Source organism: Macrotis lagotis, chromosome X, assembly GCF_037893015.1.
Source record: "Macrotis lagotis isolate mMagLag1 chromosome X, bilby.v1.9.chrom.fasta, whole genome shotgun sequence".
In the NCBI taxonomy this organism is placed as follows: Eukaryota; Metazoa; Chordata; class Mammalia; order Peramelemorphia; family Peramelidae; genus Macrotis; species Macrotis lagotis.
In genome coordinates, this window is record NC_133666.1 from 527062631 (window position 1) to 527078868 (window position 16238).

A 16238-nucleotide genomic window follows, 5' to 3' on the forward strand; every position below is an offset into this window, starting at 1 on the left:
GAACAGCAGGGCCCCCCCACCTCATCCCCATGGCAGAGGGGGGCGCTTATGGTCATTCACAGACCAGGAGGGAGGACAGAGCCTCACACACTGAGACCCTTGTGGGGGTGTCCCAAAAGCTCAGGAAGCACCCCAAAACCAGGCCCAGGCTGGGAAAATGAGAAAGCAGAGAAACAAGAGGAAGACCATTGAGAAATATTTTGCATATGAGTCCAAGAAGGATCAAAATACTCAGTCTGAAGATGAGGAAGCACAAGCTCCTGCATCTAAAGACTCCAAGAAAAACAGAAATTGGGCTCAGGCTATGACAGAGCTCAAAAAAGACTTTGAAAATCAGATGAGGGAGTTGGAAGAAAAACTGGGAAAAGAAAGGAGAGAGATGCAGGAAAAACATGAAAATGAAGTCAGCAGCCTAAGTCAAGGAAATCCAAAAAAATGCTGAAGAAAATAGCATGCTAAAAAACCAGCTTAGGTCAAATGGATAAAACAGTTCAAAAAGTTATTGAGGAGAAGAATGCCTTAAAAAGCAAAATTGGCCAGATGGAAAAAGAGATAAGAAAACTCTCTGAGGAAAACAAATCCTTCAGACAAAGAATAGAATTCAGGGAGATTGATGAATTTACCAGAAATCAGGAATCAATACTTCAAAACCAAAAAAATGAAAAATTAGAAGAAAATGTGAAATATCTCATTGAAAAAACAACTGATATGGAAAACAGACTTAGGAAAGATAATTTAAAAATTATTGGAATACCTGAAAGTCATGATCAGGAAAAGAGCCTTGACATCATTTTCAAAGAATTACTACAGGAAAATTGCCCTGATATCCTAGAAGCAGAGGGCAAAATAGAAATGGAGAGAATCCACCAATCCCCCCGAGAAAGAGATACCAAAAAACCAACCCCTAGGAATATTATAGCCAAGTTCCAGAACACCCAAGTCAAAGAGAAAATATTACAAGCAGCCAGAAGGACACAGTTCAAATATTGTGGAGCTGCAGTCAGGATCACACAGGACTTAGCAGCAACTACATTGGAAGCTCATAGGGCTTGGAATATAATATACTGGAAGGAAAAAAAGCTTAGAATACAGCCAAGAATGAACTACCCAGCAAGGCTGAATGTCCTCTTCCAGGGAAGAAGATGGACTTTCAATGAACCAGGGGAATTTCAAATGTTCCTTTTGGGATGGCCAGAGCTGAACAAAAGGTTTTATCTTCAGATACAGGACTCAGGTGAAGCATGGAGATTGGAGGTGGGGGGGGGGGGGATATGAGGGACTTAATGATGATGAACTGCATGTATTCCTGCATAGAAAAATGACACTGATAATACTCATATGAACCTTCTCAGTTAATAGAGCAGGTAGAGGGAGCTTTTATAGTTGAAGCACAGGAGAAAGATGAATTCCAACATAAAATATGGTGTAAAAATGGAGTCAATAGAAAAAAAGGGAAATGAAATGGGAGAAAGAAAAAGGAGAGGGGGAATGGGCCAAGATATTTCATATGATAAGATTTTTCTTTATTACAATGAGCTATTGCAATGATATGGAAGGGGGGAGGCAAGGAGGAATGAGGGAATCTTCGCTCTCATCAGAGGTGGCTAGGAGAGGAAACAGCATATATACTCAATTGGGTATAGACATCTGGAGTAAGAAGCAGGGGAGAAGGGGGAAAGGCGGGGATGTGAATAAAGGAGGAGAGGATGGACCATGGGGGGAGAGTGGTCAGATATAACACATTTTCTTTTTTACTTCTTGCAAGGGGCTGGGATTGGAAGGCCTGTTCAGGACCATAGGGCCAGGTGAATTTTGGGCCTAAGGGGTGGTATGGGGGCTCAGGGCTTCTTGGCCCCAGGTCCAGGGATCTGTCTGCTGTGCCATTCAGCGACCCTACAGCAGAGTCAGAGTGAGAGGAGAGAGAAAATATAGTGCATGGTAATGGAGAAATAAGAAAGGAGGGAGTTGCAATCAGCAATGGCAATGTTGGAAAAATATGGAAGTAACTTTTGTGATGGACTTACCATAAAGAATGCGATCCACCCATGACAGAGTTGTTGGTGTAGGAACAAAGACTGTAGCACATTTTATTATTATTATTATTATTATTATTTGGGGGAGGGTGCAGGGCAAATGGGGCTGGGTGGCCTGCCTGGGGCCACATAGCAGGGTGATCTTTGGGTGTCTGAGGCTGGATTTGGACCCAGGTGCTCCTGGCTCAAGGGCCAATGCTCTGTCTGCCACCCAGCCATCCCTACTATTATTACTATTTTATTTTATTTTGGGTCTTTTCTTTTCTTCTTTTTGGTTTTTGCAGGGCAGTGGGGATCGGGTGGCTTGCATGTCACAAGGCTGGGTGATTGTTGGGTCTATGGGGCTGGATGTGGGCTCGGGTGCTCATGGCTCCAGGGCTGGTGCTTCATCCATTGCGCCACCTGGCCATACCTACAATTATTACTATTATTTTTTTAATTTTAATTTTTTTCTCTCCCCTTTACTTTATCACCCAAGCAAGTCTATATTCATGGGGGGAGGGGTATTTTGTTTACTCTTAAACAAGAATATTTTATTAATGTAAAAAAATCTGTACAAAATGAGAATTAAAAAATAATATAAAACAAAAAGATTAAAAAAATTAGCACAAGCAGCAAAGAATCTACTAATACTTTGTAGCATCTCAACTTCAGAAGCTGCACTGAGTGCACGTCATCAGCAAACAGAAGATCATGCACCAGCATTCCATCCACTTTGATCTTGGCTTGTAGCCTTTTCAAGTTAACAAATTTACCACCAGTGGTAGCTGACCTTGAAGCATCAGTGAAGGCATTTGATAACATGGTTGAAAATGTCATGCTAAAAAGCATGGGAGCAAGTACATAGCCTTGTTTCACTCCATTGGTGACTGGGAAATCTCAAGAGAATCATCCACTATCCAGAACCTAGGCATGCATGCCATCATGGAATTGATGTACAATACAGATGAACTTCTCTGGGCAAACAAATTTTGACAATTTTCCATAAACCCTCATGACTGATGGTATCAAAGGCCTTGGCTAGATCTACAAATGTTCTATTTTGTTCCTGGCATTTTTGCTGGAGTTGTCAGGCAGGAAACACCATATTGACTATTCCTTGACCCTTTCTAAAGCCACATTGGCTCTCTAGAAGGTGACCAACTTCCAGGTGAAGGAACAGCCTATTGAGAAGGACTCTAGCAAGAATCTTTCTTGCAATGACTAAAAGAGAAATACCCCTGTGATTGTCACAAGACAATCTATTCCCTTTACATTTATAGAGATGAACAATGGGGGCATTCTTGAATCCTTGGGAATAACCTTTTCATACCATATAATCTGGAAAATTTCAGTCAGTTTTTGGATGAGCAATGGACCCACCCCCACCCTCCCTTGTAGATCTCAGTTGGAATAGAATCAGCACCAGGTACTTTGCCACTTGAAAGAAGTCTAATGGCATCCAAAACCTCTTCTTCAGTTGAACTTCTGCTAGAGACAGATTGACTTCAACTTGAGGGAAGTGATCAATGGATTCTACATTGATTGATGATGGTCAGTTAAGAATTCTATGGAAATGTTCAGCCCATCTCGTTAGGATCCAGTCCCTATCATTAATCAATGTAGATTCATCAGCACTGAATAGCTGAGATGCACCATATGTCTTTGGCCTATAAATAGCCTTCAGGGCATCATAAAAGCATTTTGGCTTGTTACTGACTGCATAAGATTGAATTTCAACTGCCTTCTTACTGAGCCAAGAGCCCTGCCATCTCTCTAAATTTTGCTTTGACTTTACTTTTTCTTTTCAAGGCAATGGGGTTAAGTGGCTTGCCCAAGGCCACACAGATAGGTAATTATTAAGTGTCTGAGGCCAGATTTGAACTCAGGTACTCCTGACTCTAGGGCCAGTGCTCTATCCACTGTGCCACCTAGCTGCCCTTTTGACTTTACTTTTGATGGAATTAAATGCTGCCTTCATAGAAATAGATGAACTATCCTGCTGGTAAACCCTATGGAGATCTCATTTTTCATTTAGCAGCTTCTGCATTTCTCCATCATTTTCATCAAACCAGTCTTGGTGTTAGCAAGTGTTCTGGCCCAGATGAGCAAATGAAGTGCTGTACACCAGATCTCTGAAAGCTGTCCACTCTTTTTCTGTTCCACTGTTGCTAACTATGTGTTGGCTCAGTTTTCCCTCCAAGTTAGTGACAAACTTCCTGCTTAGAGAGGCACTCTAATCTCTTGACATTAATTCTTCTAGTATTCATTTTGCCTTGGGGCTGCTGCTTCGGTTGAATAGGAATATTTATCTTAGAGAAGAGGTCTGTGATCAGTCCAGCACTCTGTACCACACATTGTCTTTGTCACTCTCATATCCTGTCTGTCTCTTCTCCTTACTATCACACAGTCTAATAGAAGCCACTGTTTTGCTACAAGGGTGCATCCAGGAAGATTTATTGAGTTTAGGTAAATGAAAGACAGTGTTTGTGATGAGAAGGTCATGAAATGCACAAGTCCTCAGTAGAAGGTGATCATTGCTGTTGCTGTTTCCAAGTCCATTCCCAAGGACTCCCTGCCATGTCCGTTAATCTGAGCCTACTCTAGCATTAAAGTCACCCAGAATTATAAGCTTATCCTCTTTTGGTACATTGAGGATAAGAGTCTCCAGGTCTTCAAAAAAATGCAGTGTTTGTCACTGCACAGGCACTGATAATGGTGGGATGGAATTTTCCTGGAAGTGGCCATCTTATGAGTCTATCATTCACTCCTTTACAACATTCAAGAATGACTAGAACCTACCCAAGCTTCATGGTGCCTCCCTTCACTGTAACCACTCCAGAAAAACATGTATCTAGCTCCGACTTCAATAAGCTGACCTTCATTTGCCAGCATTGTTTCACTCAGGGCTGCTATTTGGATATCATACCTGCTAAATTCTCTCAACAAGAGCTGTTCATCTTTCAGGTCTATTGGATCTTGTATTATCTACATACATTCCATGTACCAAATGGAATCTTTGAGGAAGTTTTTGTAGATTGTTTTGTATCTCTAACTGCACTGTGCGATTCCCCACCTGCTAAGGTAATCAGGTCAGGGTTAGATAAGCAGACAATTTTTAGGGCAACTTTTCTAGCCCCTTCCTCACATCAGGAGGTGAGCAACACAATCCTTAAAAGTGCTGCTCAGTCTCCCAGGGGGCTGCTGAATCCTGCTGCTGCTTTCAGTGGAGAAATGACCCTATGGCCCTGGGTCACTTGAGTGCAGGAATGTGACTACAGCTCCCAGCATATCCACACCTGCTGCTTCATCACTTGCCTGTCGCTGCAGAACTTTGAGGAATAGATGTGAGTGATGTCTTTTACTGTGTGCAAATAAATTAGATTTAAGTGAGGGAGAGCTACACAAAACCAACTGCCTCACTCTCTTCCAAAGTCATCATGATCCAGCATAGCAAGTCAGATTCAAGACAACTGGTGATGGCCCAAGATGTAGTGGATGAGCTTGGTATCTTCAATGTCTAACAAAACTCTAAGCAATCCATAGCAACTACTTCAGCTGGTTCATGGCCATTGAAACTAAGTGTTCTCATCCACCCTCCCACCAGTGGAAGACTTGTTCGTCTTTCCCCACTACTCACTAATGAGTTTGAGACTCCCTTGGTTACCCTCAACATGGTTTAGCCTGCCTGTTGAAATGGTTTACTGGGGTGTGGCTGCTGTTGCAGCCACAGGTGAGAGGTGGCTCAGGTGGACATCAAAGGTGGGAAGCAGCCCACACCAAGATTCTAGCCTTCCTTGAACACACCCTACACTCCTTTTACCTAACTCTTGACTCTGAAACATACAAATACAATATACATATAAACATATATAAATATGTGCATGTATACACATATACAGCTCTAACTTCTGCTGAACTCCAATCTCCCATCTCAAACTGACTGTTAGACATCTGTTTAATGATCAACTGATATTCTAATCTCAACATGTTCAAAACTAAATTTATTACATTTTCCCCAAAATTCTCAACCCTTCCAAATTTCCCTATTATTGTCGATGCTGCCACCATACTCTCAGTCCTCTAGAATCCTAAACTAGATGTCATTTTCAACTCCTCACTTTCATCTCCCATATCCAATTTATTGCTAAGATCTATTGATTTTGCCTTTGTGACCCCTCAGGAATATTCTCCTTCTCTCCTGACATTGCCACCATCTTGGTATAGGCCTTCGTTAACTCATGCCTGGACTATTACAATATCCTGCTGGTTAGTCTGCCTGCCACAGGTCTCTCTCTAGTCCAATCCATCTTCCATTCAGTCAGCAAGTAATTTTCCTAATCCTAATACCTTTCCAGTCTTCTTATACCTTCCACCATCACACATACACATGCAACCAGTTCATTTGCTGCTCCTTAAACAAGACAATGCCTGTTTCTTGGCTCTGGACATTTTTACTAGTTGTCTTTCATGTCTGGAATGCTCTCTCTTTCCATCTCAATCATTGACTTTCCTAGCTTTTTTTCAAGTTTTAGCTATGATCCAACTTTCTTTAAGAAACATTTCTTAATCTCTCAATTCCACTGGCTTCCCTCTGTTGATTATTTCAAATTTATATTTTATATATAGGCAGCTAGGTGGTATAGTGGATAGAGTACAGGGTCCAGAGTTAGGAAGACTTATCTTCCTGAGTTCAAACATAGCCTCATACACTTACTAGCTGTGACCCTCAGTTTCTTCCTCTTTAAAATGAGTTGGAGAAGGAAATGGCAATGCAAAATGCCAAAAAGAGTCATGGGTCCCATATCAGGGTCCCATAGAATAGTTTAGGAAATGCTGACCTAGAACTGAGGAGAAATCACTCTATACAAATATTTGTCCTAGAATTGATGAAAGAAGATCAAGATTCAAATAATGGACTTTTCAAGTGATATTATTTCTCCCCCCTAAAGTATTCACAGCTGGAAATTTAAGGCAGGTGAATCTCACTCAGTCAGGCAGTCTTCAAAGATCAACTAAGATTTCAGCAATCTACTTTGTTTTCATGACATATTTCCATGCCAAAAAGTTACATCTTTATTAATTCTTGTCATCCATCCATAACACAATCTGATATAACAATAAGAACATTTTTTGCCCATCATTGCTAGGAAAATAGTCAGAGAGCAGCTAAAGCCAAACAATTTCTGTCTCCTTGGAAGCTGCCACCTCTCCTGAGACCCCCTACCCCTCAACAGACTCTCATTGAGTGCATAGGCTTACTTGCTTCAGGTGGTTCTCAATAAAGACTAAATAACAACTCAACAACATGAAGAGTCAGACTGTGGATTCAGATCATGCAATTTTGCTTAATTCCTGTATAGTCACAGAAGTACCTGGGCCTCTGGTTTCTCACCTTGCACTGGATGGCCCTTACTATCCATACTATCCATACTATCTCTGTCTTCCTAGCCTAATCTTAATTATTTTTCTTAAGACCTTAAGAAAACCATTTTTCCTTTAAGTACCTCAGTTTCTATAAATATAAAATGGAGATGAGACCTTTTCCTATTGCCTCCAGGATTTAATTATAAAGTTCTCCTTTTGGAATTCAAAGCCCTTTATAATATAGCTTCTTCCTGCCATCTAGTTTTCTTAACCCTTAGACCCCCATCTTCTGAAGTCTGTGATTCAATGACACTGGCTTCTTTGATGTATCTCAAAGTAAACACTCCAATTGAGTGTTTCTTCTGCTGTCTCCCATGCTTGGGGCTTTCTTCTTCATCTTTGCTTCCTGGTTTCCTGTGTTGTTATGTTCAGTCATGCCTGACTTTTCATGATTCCATTTGGAGTGTTCTTGGCTAAGATACTGAAGTGATTTGCCACTTCTTTCTCCAGCTCATTTTATAGAAGAAGAAACTGAGGAAAACAATTAACTGACTTGCCCAGGGTCACACAACTAGTAAGTGTCTGAGGCCAGATTTGAACTCACAAAGATGGAATTGTTTCCCAATCTGATCCTATCTCCCCAGCTGTTGATATTTCAAAATTGTCTGTCTTACATTCCCATCTTGTTGGTCCCATAATATTGCAAGTTCCCTACTATCCACTGGTCTCATTTCAGCTGCTCATTTTTCATCTTTGCTGGTATAGCCCTTCAGAATGTCTGAGTTTATCATGCAACCAGTTCATTTGCTGTTCCTTAAACAAGACAATGCCTATTTCTTGGCTCTGGACATTTTTATTAGTTGTCTTTCATGTCTGGAATGCTCTCTCCATCTCAATCAGTGACTTTCCTAGCTTTTAATATTTCTATTCCTAGGAACAAATAACTTGGAGGCAGCTGGGTGTCATAGTGGAGAGAGTCTTGGGCTTGTAGTTAGGAAGATCTGAGTTAAAATCCTGCTTCATACCAAGTAACTCTAGGTTTTATCATTCAATAGCTCCTGAAGGGGTGGCAATGATATCTGATTGAATAACACAGTGTAAAACAAAGGGCTAAGAGTGACATCATATCATCCTTGGACTGAGGAATTATCTCTATATTCAGACCATAAAGTATAGAGGATGGGAGTATATGAGATAAGAAAACTGGAATTCAGGAAGAAAACATTTTAAAGGGGTTTGATAGTTAAGATTAGACTAGAATCACAGGAAGACAGATGTAGAGATGGTACAGATAGTAGGGGCCACCTAGGGCAAGGTGCGAAAACAGAGGCCCATGTAGCTTCTGTGACTTATACAGGTAATAAGTGGATCACATGCCATGCTTTTATAGGAGCCTCATCTATCAACTCCTCCCCTGCCTTACCATAGATGTTGTTTAGACATTCTAGAGAAAGAACATCTTTCAATGCCTCAGCACTGTGAGCTATCTTGGCCTCACAGGGTTCTTATATGTGTGCCTCACTACCCTATTAATATAAGTCTGTGCACAGTCTTCTCTCCCAACTCCTGCCATTCCTCAGGGATTCTGTGTATTTGAGACTGCATTGCAATAACAACTGATCTTACTATGCCATTTGAGTGAATACCTTTACTAAGAAATGTCTAATCTACTGGTTGACTTAATGGAAAGCACACCATGAGCTATATTGAGAGGATAACTACCACAAGATTACCTCTACACCTCAAAGCAACACTTTCCCCTCTAGGAATCTAACCTATTTGTTCTAGGGCAAGTTAGGGGAGTGAATTCAGAGGGGATGTTACATAAATATTAAGTTTGAGGTGACTTTGAGACATCCAATACAAAATATACAAACAGGCAGTTGCTGATCTAGGAGTGGATAGTAGCTTGGTAAAAAAAGTCTGAATACACAGAATTGGAATCACCTGCACTGTGATGATCATTTAAACCCTTGGCAGCTCATAAGATAGTGTAACAAGTGTGAGAAATGAGTCCAGGACAGACAAAAAAGGGAATCCATATAGTTAGGGAGTGAGACATGAATGATGATCTAACAAAGAAGTTGGAAGAGATGCCAGATTGGGAGGAATACCAGCAGAGAGCAGTGTCCCAAAAACCCAGGGGGAGAGCATGTAGAAGGAATAGTTGTTAAAAGTATCAGATTTAGAGCTAAAGATAATCTCCAAAGTAAAAAAGGTTAAACTATCTATGCAAAGTCTATCTGAAAATAATCTGACATCTAGAATCTATAAAATCCTCATACAAATCTATTCAAAAATCTATTCATCCCCCAAAGGAAAAGTGATTCAAATGACACAGTTTTCAAAAGAGAAAACGTACTGCTAATAAGACATGCAACAATCAGAGAAATGCAAATTAAACCCATAAAGGTATTGCTTAACACAGCTCAGCAAGACAATTGGCAAAAATAGCTAAAAATTATTAAATGTGGAAAAGGGGGAGAGCTATAGGGAAACAACTAAATCTATAAAAGTTTTTTGAGAGTCTGTCGACATACAATAAGGTTTTAAATAACCATATCCTTTAATTCCATTTGTATACTGCTAGGACCATAACCTGATATTGTTGTTTGGTTGTTTCTCTCATGATGAACTCTTCTAAAGTTTATTTGGGATATTGAAGTGATCTGCCATTTTTCTTCTCCAGTTCATTTTACATATGAGGAACCTGAGGCAAACAGGTTTAAGTGACTTGCCCCGGGTAACACAGCAATTGTCTGAGTCTAAATTTAAACTAAGGAAGATGAGTGTCTAAGACGAGATTTGAACTCAGGAAGATGAGTCTTCCTGACTCCCAAGTTCAGCATTCTAGCTGCAATAACCTATAGCTGCTATTAATGGAGAAAGACTTAACTGCACAAAATACATAGTTGCTTTGTCGTAGTAAAAAACTAGAAATAGTCTGTATATACAGTGACTTGGGAATGGTTGAATAAAGAACTAGTTTTTTGTCCTGTGAGGTCAAGTTTGCCTCTTCCTTCCAAGGAGACACCAGAGAAACCCTTTTAGAAATGTTGCAATATTTAAACTTAGAACAAACATGTTTCTGATTCCATTGCCTTTTGCATTTCTGACCCCAATTACCAAAGCTGACTTCATAGATCTATTTATAAAGTTCTCCTCCCATATACATATCCCCAAGTTTGGGGGAAAAAAAAGTAAAATGACATTACTTTTCCTAGAAAGACCATCATGGCTATAAATGTTAGTGACTTCAGGTTCAGGCTGATGATGTCACATGGGAGCAAATAAGGTTATGGTAGTTTGTAGCCAATTAATTACAAAATGAAAAAATAATGTTCTTTACATAGTGTCCTGCCTCTGAGAAACTTAAACTGTTTTACAAATGCTTTGTTAATTATTACTCTGGTTCAAGAGAGGCATATAATTTTATCCCTATACACTGATAATAGACAAGTGATTTTCCTTAAAAATATGGTATGAAATATATTTAAAATATAGGGGGTTAACCCAAACCTGCCCCCCCCCCAGCCCCAGGATCTGTCTTACTCCTAGTTTTATCCCTATATGGGGTATTCCAGGAAACTGGCTTCCATCAGATCTCCCCCATTTCTTAAATTCTCTTAAATGGAGAGAAGAGAGAAGGCCTAGGATGCAAATATCCCTGAAAGGATCATCAGATTTACTTAATTTTCCAGATACCTGAATCTATTAAGAGGCTGAGATAGCTAGAAGAAAGGAAGATCCTAGGTGCCTGAAGTCATGAGAGGAGAGAAAAACAGAAGGGAATCAAGACATTTAGCTGTTCATAGGGCAATAAAAATTCAGCAAAGATTGTTTAGGAATGAAAGATTTTGTTTATTCATAATTTTCCACATCAAAATGTAAACATCACTTGGCAAGGACAAACATACCCTATAATTTTAAAGCAGAGAAACCACATTCTTCTGTTGGTGCTGATAGATCCCCTAAGACCAAGGAAGATGAACACTGAATAGAATAAAGGGAGATGAGAGAAAAAAGGAGAAAGGAAATACCTCTTATTGATTGGTTGATGTCACCAGTAACTTAGGAGCAACTTTGTAGCAAAACAATTTCCTATTGTTAGAGAAACTTGGGAGAGATTCACTCATCTCCTTTCCTGCTTTCCTAAGGGATAGGGCTGACACCTCTCAGCAAAGTCTTTCTAGAAACCCCAGAGACTCTAGATTACTTGCCTCCCTTGGAAAGTAAAGTCTAGGAGTAACGAAAGTTACTTATTTCAGGCCTGGAAAGGACATGACAAAGTAATGTCAATGTAAATGCATTATTTGGGTAGCCCCTGTGGCTCTCTGCCTGACAGTCAGCAAGTAATGTTTTAAAAATCTCTTCTATGTCTTAAACACAATATTAGGCCATTGGGATATTAATCAAAAAGTTGAAGTCCCTGCTCTCAAGAAATTTATATTCTATCAGGAAAGACAATAAGTATATAAACACATCCAATTTTTTTGTCTTAGAATCTTTTTACATATAGCTTTAAATTGGAGTTAGATGGTAGTGGGCTTTTTGTTTTTTTTTATTTTTCTTTAATTTATTTACACCTTACTAAAGTATTCTTGTTTAGGAGTAAGCATAATACCCCCTCCCCCACAAAAATATAAGACCTCATGAGAAATAAAGTAAAAGAAAGAAAAAAAAATGTATTTCAGTCTACGTTCTGATACCATCAGCTCTGTCTTAGGTGGATCATTTTCTTTATCATAAGTCCATCAGAGTAGTTAATTCCATATTTTTCCACAGTTGCTGTTGCTGATTGTAATTAATCCCCTCCATCCATTCCTCCTCACTATCATCTATTATATTTTCTCTCTCCTTTTACTCTGTCCCTTTTCAAAAATGTGCTGTGGGGCAGCTGAGTGGCATAGTGGACAGATCATCAGCCCTGGGGCCAGGAGACCCCAAGCCTACATCCTACCCCAGAGACCCAGCAACCACCTGGCCCTGTGGTCTGGACAGACCACCCAATCCCACCACCTTACAAAAAATAAAAATGTGTTATATCTATCATCTCCTAAGATCTACCCTCTCCTCTGTCACCACACTCTCCTTCCCCTCCCCCTGTCCACCTTCTCTCCTTTTTCTTCTAGATCTATATACCCTATTGTGTATGCTGTTTCTTCTCTGAGCCATTTCTGAGAGTGAAGGTTTAACTCATTCCCTCTCATCATTTCCCCCTTCCATACCATTGCAAAAGCTATAAAATATCTTTTACATGAAATATCTTACCTATTCTACCTCTTTCTTTTTCCCAGTACATTCCCCTTTCACTCATTGACTCCATTTTTACCATATATTATATCTTCAAATTCAGCTCTCTCCTGTGCTTCATCTATAAAAGCTCCTTCTACCTGCTCTATTAAATAAGAAGGCTCATATGAATATTATTAGTATCATCTTTCCATGCAGGAATACACACAGTTCATTATCAAATATCAAATATCCCTCATAATTTACCCTTCTCATCCATCCTCTCTATGTACCTGAGTCCTGTACTTGAAGGTCAAACTTTTTGTTCAGCTCTGGTCATTTCAACAGGAACATTTGAAATTCCCCTGGTTCATTGAAAATCCATCTTTATTCCCTGGAAGAGGATGTTCAGCTTTGCTGGGTAGTAGATTCTCAGTTGCATTCCAAACTTTTGTCTTCCAGAATATTATATTCCAAGCCCTACAAGCCTTTAATGTAGTTGCTGCTAAGTTCCGGGAAATCCTGACTGCAGCTCCATGATACTTGAATTGTGTCCTTCTGGCTGCTTGTAATATTTTCTCTTTGACTTGGGAGTTCTAGAACTTGGTTATAATATTCCTGGGGGTTGTTGTTGTGTTGGTTTTTTTTTTTTTTTGGATCTCTTTCTGGGGGGAGATCAGTGGATTCTCTCAATTTCTATTTTGCACTCTGCTTCTAGGATATCAGGGCAATTTTCCTGTAGTAATTCTTTGAAAATGATGTCAAGGCACTTTTCCTGATCATGACTTTCAGATATCCCAATAATTTTTAAATTATCTTTCCTGAATCTGTTTTACATATCAGTTGTTTTTTCAATGAGATGTTTCACATTTTCTTATAATTTTTCATTATTTTGGTATTGAAGTATTAATGTCTTGATTTCTGAAGGATTTGAAGGATTTGTTTTCCTCAGAGATCTTTCTTATCTCCTTTTCCATCTGGCCAACTCTGCTTTTTAAAGCATTCTTCTCCTCAGTAACTTTTTGAACTGTTTCATCCATTTGACCTAAGCTGGTTTTTAGCATGCTATTTTCTTCAGCATTTTTTGGATTTCCTTGACTAAGCTGCTGACTTCATTTTCATGTTTTTCCTGCATCTCTCTCATTTCTTTTCCCAATTTTTCCTTCTATCTCCCTTACTTGATTTTCAAAATCTTTTTTGATCTGACATAGTTTAAGTCCAACAATTTCTATATTTCTTGGAGTCTTTAGATGCAGAAACTTGGACTTTCTCATCTTCAGATTGAGTATTTTGGTCCTCCATGGGACCAAAGTTAATTGTCTATGGTCAGGTTCCTTTTTTTTTTGTTTATTCATTTCCCCAGCCTATGCCTGGTTTGGGGGTGCTTCCTGAGCTTTTGAGTATTATTGGGACAACAGCCCCCTCCAGCAAGAACCTCAGTGTGTGAGGCTGTCACTGCTCTCGGTCTATGAATGACCACAAGCCTCTGCCCCAAGGTTGTGAGGGGGGTCCTTGCTCTATGGGGGGCCTAGACTGCAACCAGGGTTTGAATGTGGTCAAAGCCCCAGAGTCCTGTTCCAGGGACAGAGGACAGACCTCGGCAGTCTCCCTCTACTTCCTTACCTTTAGTGGGCTGAGCACTCAGGGCAAAGTCTCCTGGAGGCTCCTGCTGGGCAGCTCCATGGGCTGCTTCCATTTCCTGGGATCTGGGCTGCCATAGCCACACTGAGTGCTGAGGGTCTGGGCTCCACACTCACTCTGGCAGAGGTCTCCCTGCTGATCTTCCAAGTTGTGCTCGGTGCTCCCTGGGGTGCAGGTCAAGAAACTGCTTCTGTTGCCCAGAAACAGCACTCCCAGGCGCCCTTGGGTTGGTTCTGGGAGGCTGAAGTTCCTTTGCTCTAGTGCTTGCTGACCCTCCAACCCTGTTAAACAGTTTTCCCACTATTTTCCATGTTACCTTGGGTTGGAGAATTCCCTCACTGGATCTTTCTGTGGGGCAGTTGTCCTACTCAAGGTAACCTCAAAAAGAACAGAAAGGCTCTGCTCCTCAGGGTTGGAGGGGCAGCTGGCCAGAGGGGTGGCCCCAGAGCGAAAGAATTTCAGCCTCCCGGGGGCAGTCCCAGGGAGCCAAGGCTCACAGTGGGGGGGGGGGGGGGAGTTTCCTGACTATGCCCCAGGGAACACCAGGCACAAATTGGGGGAACAACAGGGGACCTCTTCCAGAGTGAGCACGTGGAGCCCAGCCCTCAGGGCACACAGCTAGCAGCATGGCCAAGGCAGTCCAAATCCAGGAAACAGAAGCAGGCAGAGCTGGTAAGCAGGAGCCCCCAGGGCATGAGCCCATTGAACCTAGGGAGGGGAGTGAAGAGAGAGACTACAGAGCTCTGCCCCCTGGAACAGGACTCTGGGGTTCTGACCACATTCAGATCCTGATCGTAGCCTATGCCCCCCCAATAGAATAGCAGGGTGCCCCCCACCTCAGCCCCATGGCAGAGGGGGGCGCATATGGTCACTCACAGACCAAGAGAGAGGACAGAGCCTCACACACTGAGATCCTTGTGAGAGTGACCCAAAAGCTCAGGAAGCACCCCCAAAACAGGCTAAGGCTGGGAAAATGAACAAGGAGAGAAAAAAGAGGAACACTATTGAGAAATATTTTGCCTGTGAGCCCAAGAAGGAACAAAACACTCAGTCTGAAGGTGAGGAAGCGCAAGCTCCTGCATCTAAAGACTCCAAGAAAAACAGAAACTGGGCTCAGGTTATGACAGAGCTCAAAAAAGACTTTGAAAGTCAAATGAGGGAGTTAAAAGAAAAACTAGGAAAAGAAATGAGAGAGATGCAGGAAAAATATGAAAATGAAGTCAGCAGCTTAGTCAAGGAAATCCAAAAAATGCTAAAGAAAACAGCATGCTAAAAACCAGCTTAGGTCAAATGGATAAAACAGTTCAAAAAGTTATTGAGGAGAAGAATGCCTTAAAAAGAAGAATGGGCCAGATGGAAAAAGAGATAAGAAAACTCTCTGAGGAAAACAAATCCTTCAGACAAAGAATAGAATTCAGGGAGATTGATGAATTTACTAAAAATCAGGACTCAATAATTCAAAACCAAAAGAATGAAAAATTAGAAGAAAATGTGAAACATCTCATTGAAAAAACAACTGATATGGAAAACAGATTTAGGAAAGATAATTTAAAAATTATTGGAATACCTGAAAGTCATGATCAGGAAAACAGCCTTGACATCATTTTCGAAAATTGCCCTGATATCCTAGAAGCAGAGGGCAAAATAGAAATGGAGAGAATCCACTGATCCCCCCGAGAAAGAGATCCCAAAAAAACAACCCCTAGGAATATTATAGCCAAGTTCCAGAACACCCAAGTCAAAGAGAAAATATTACAAGCAGCCAGGAGACAACTCAAATATCGTGGAGTTGCAGTCAGGATCACACAGGACTTAGCAAACTACATTGGAAGCTCATAGGGCTTGGAATATAATATACCAGAAGGCAAATGAGCTTAGCATGCAGCCAAGAATCAACTACCCAGTTAAACTGAATGTCCTCTTCGAGGAAAAAAGATGGACTTTCAATGAACCAGGGGAATTTCAAATGTTCCTGTTGGAATGGCC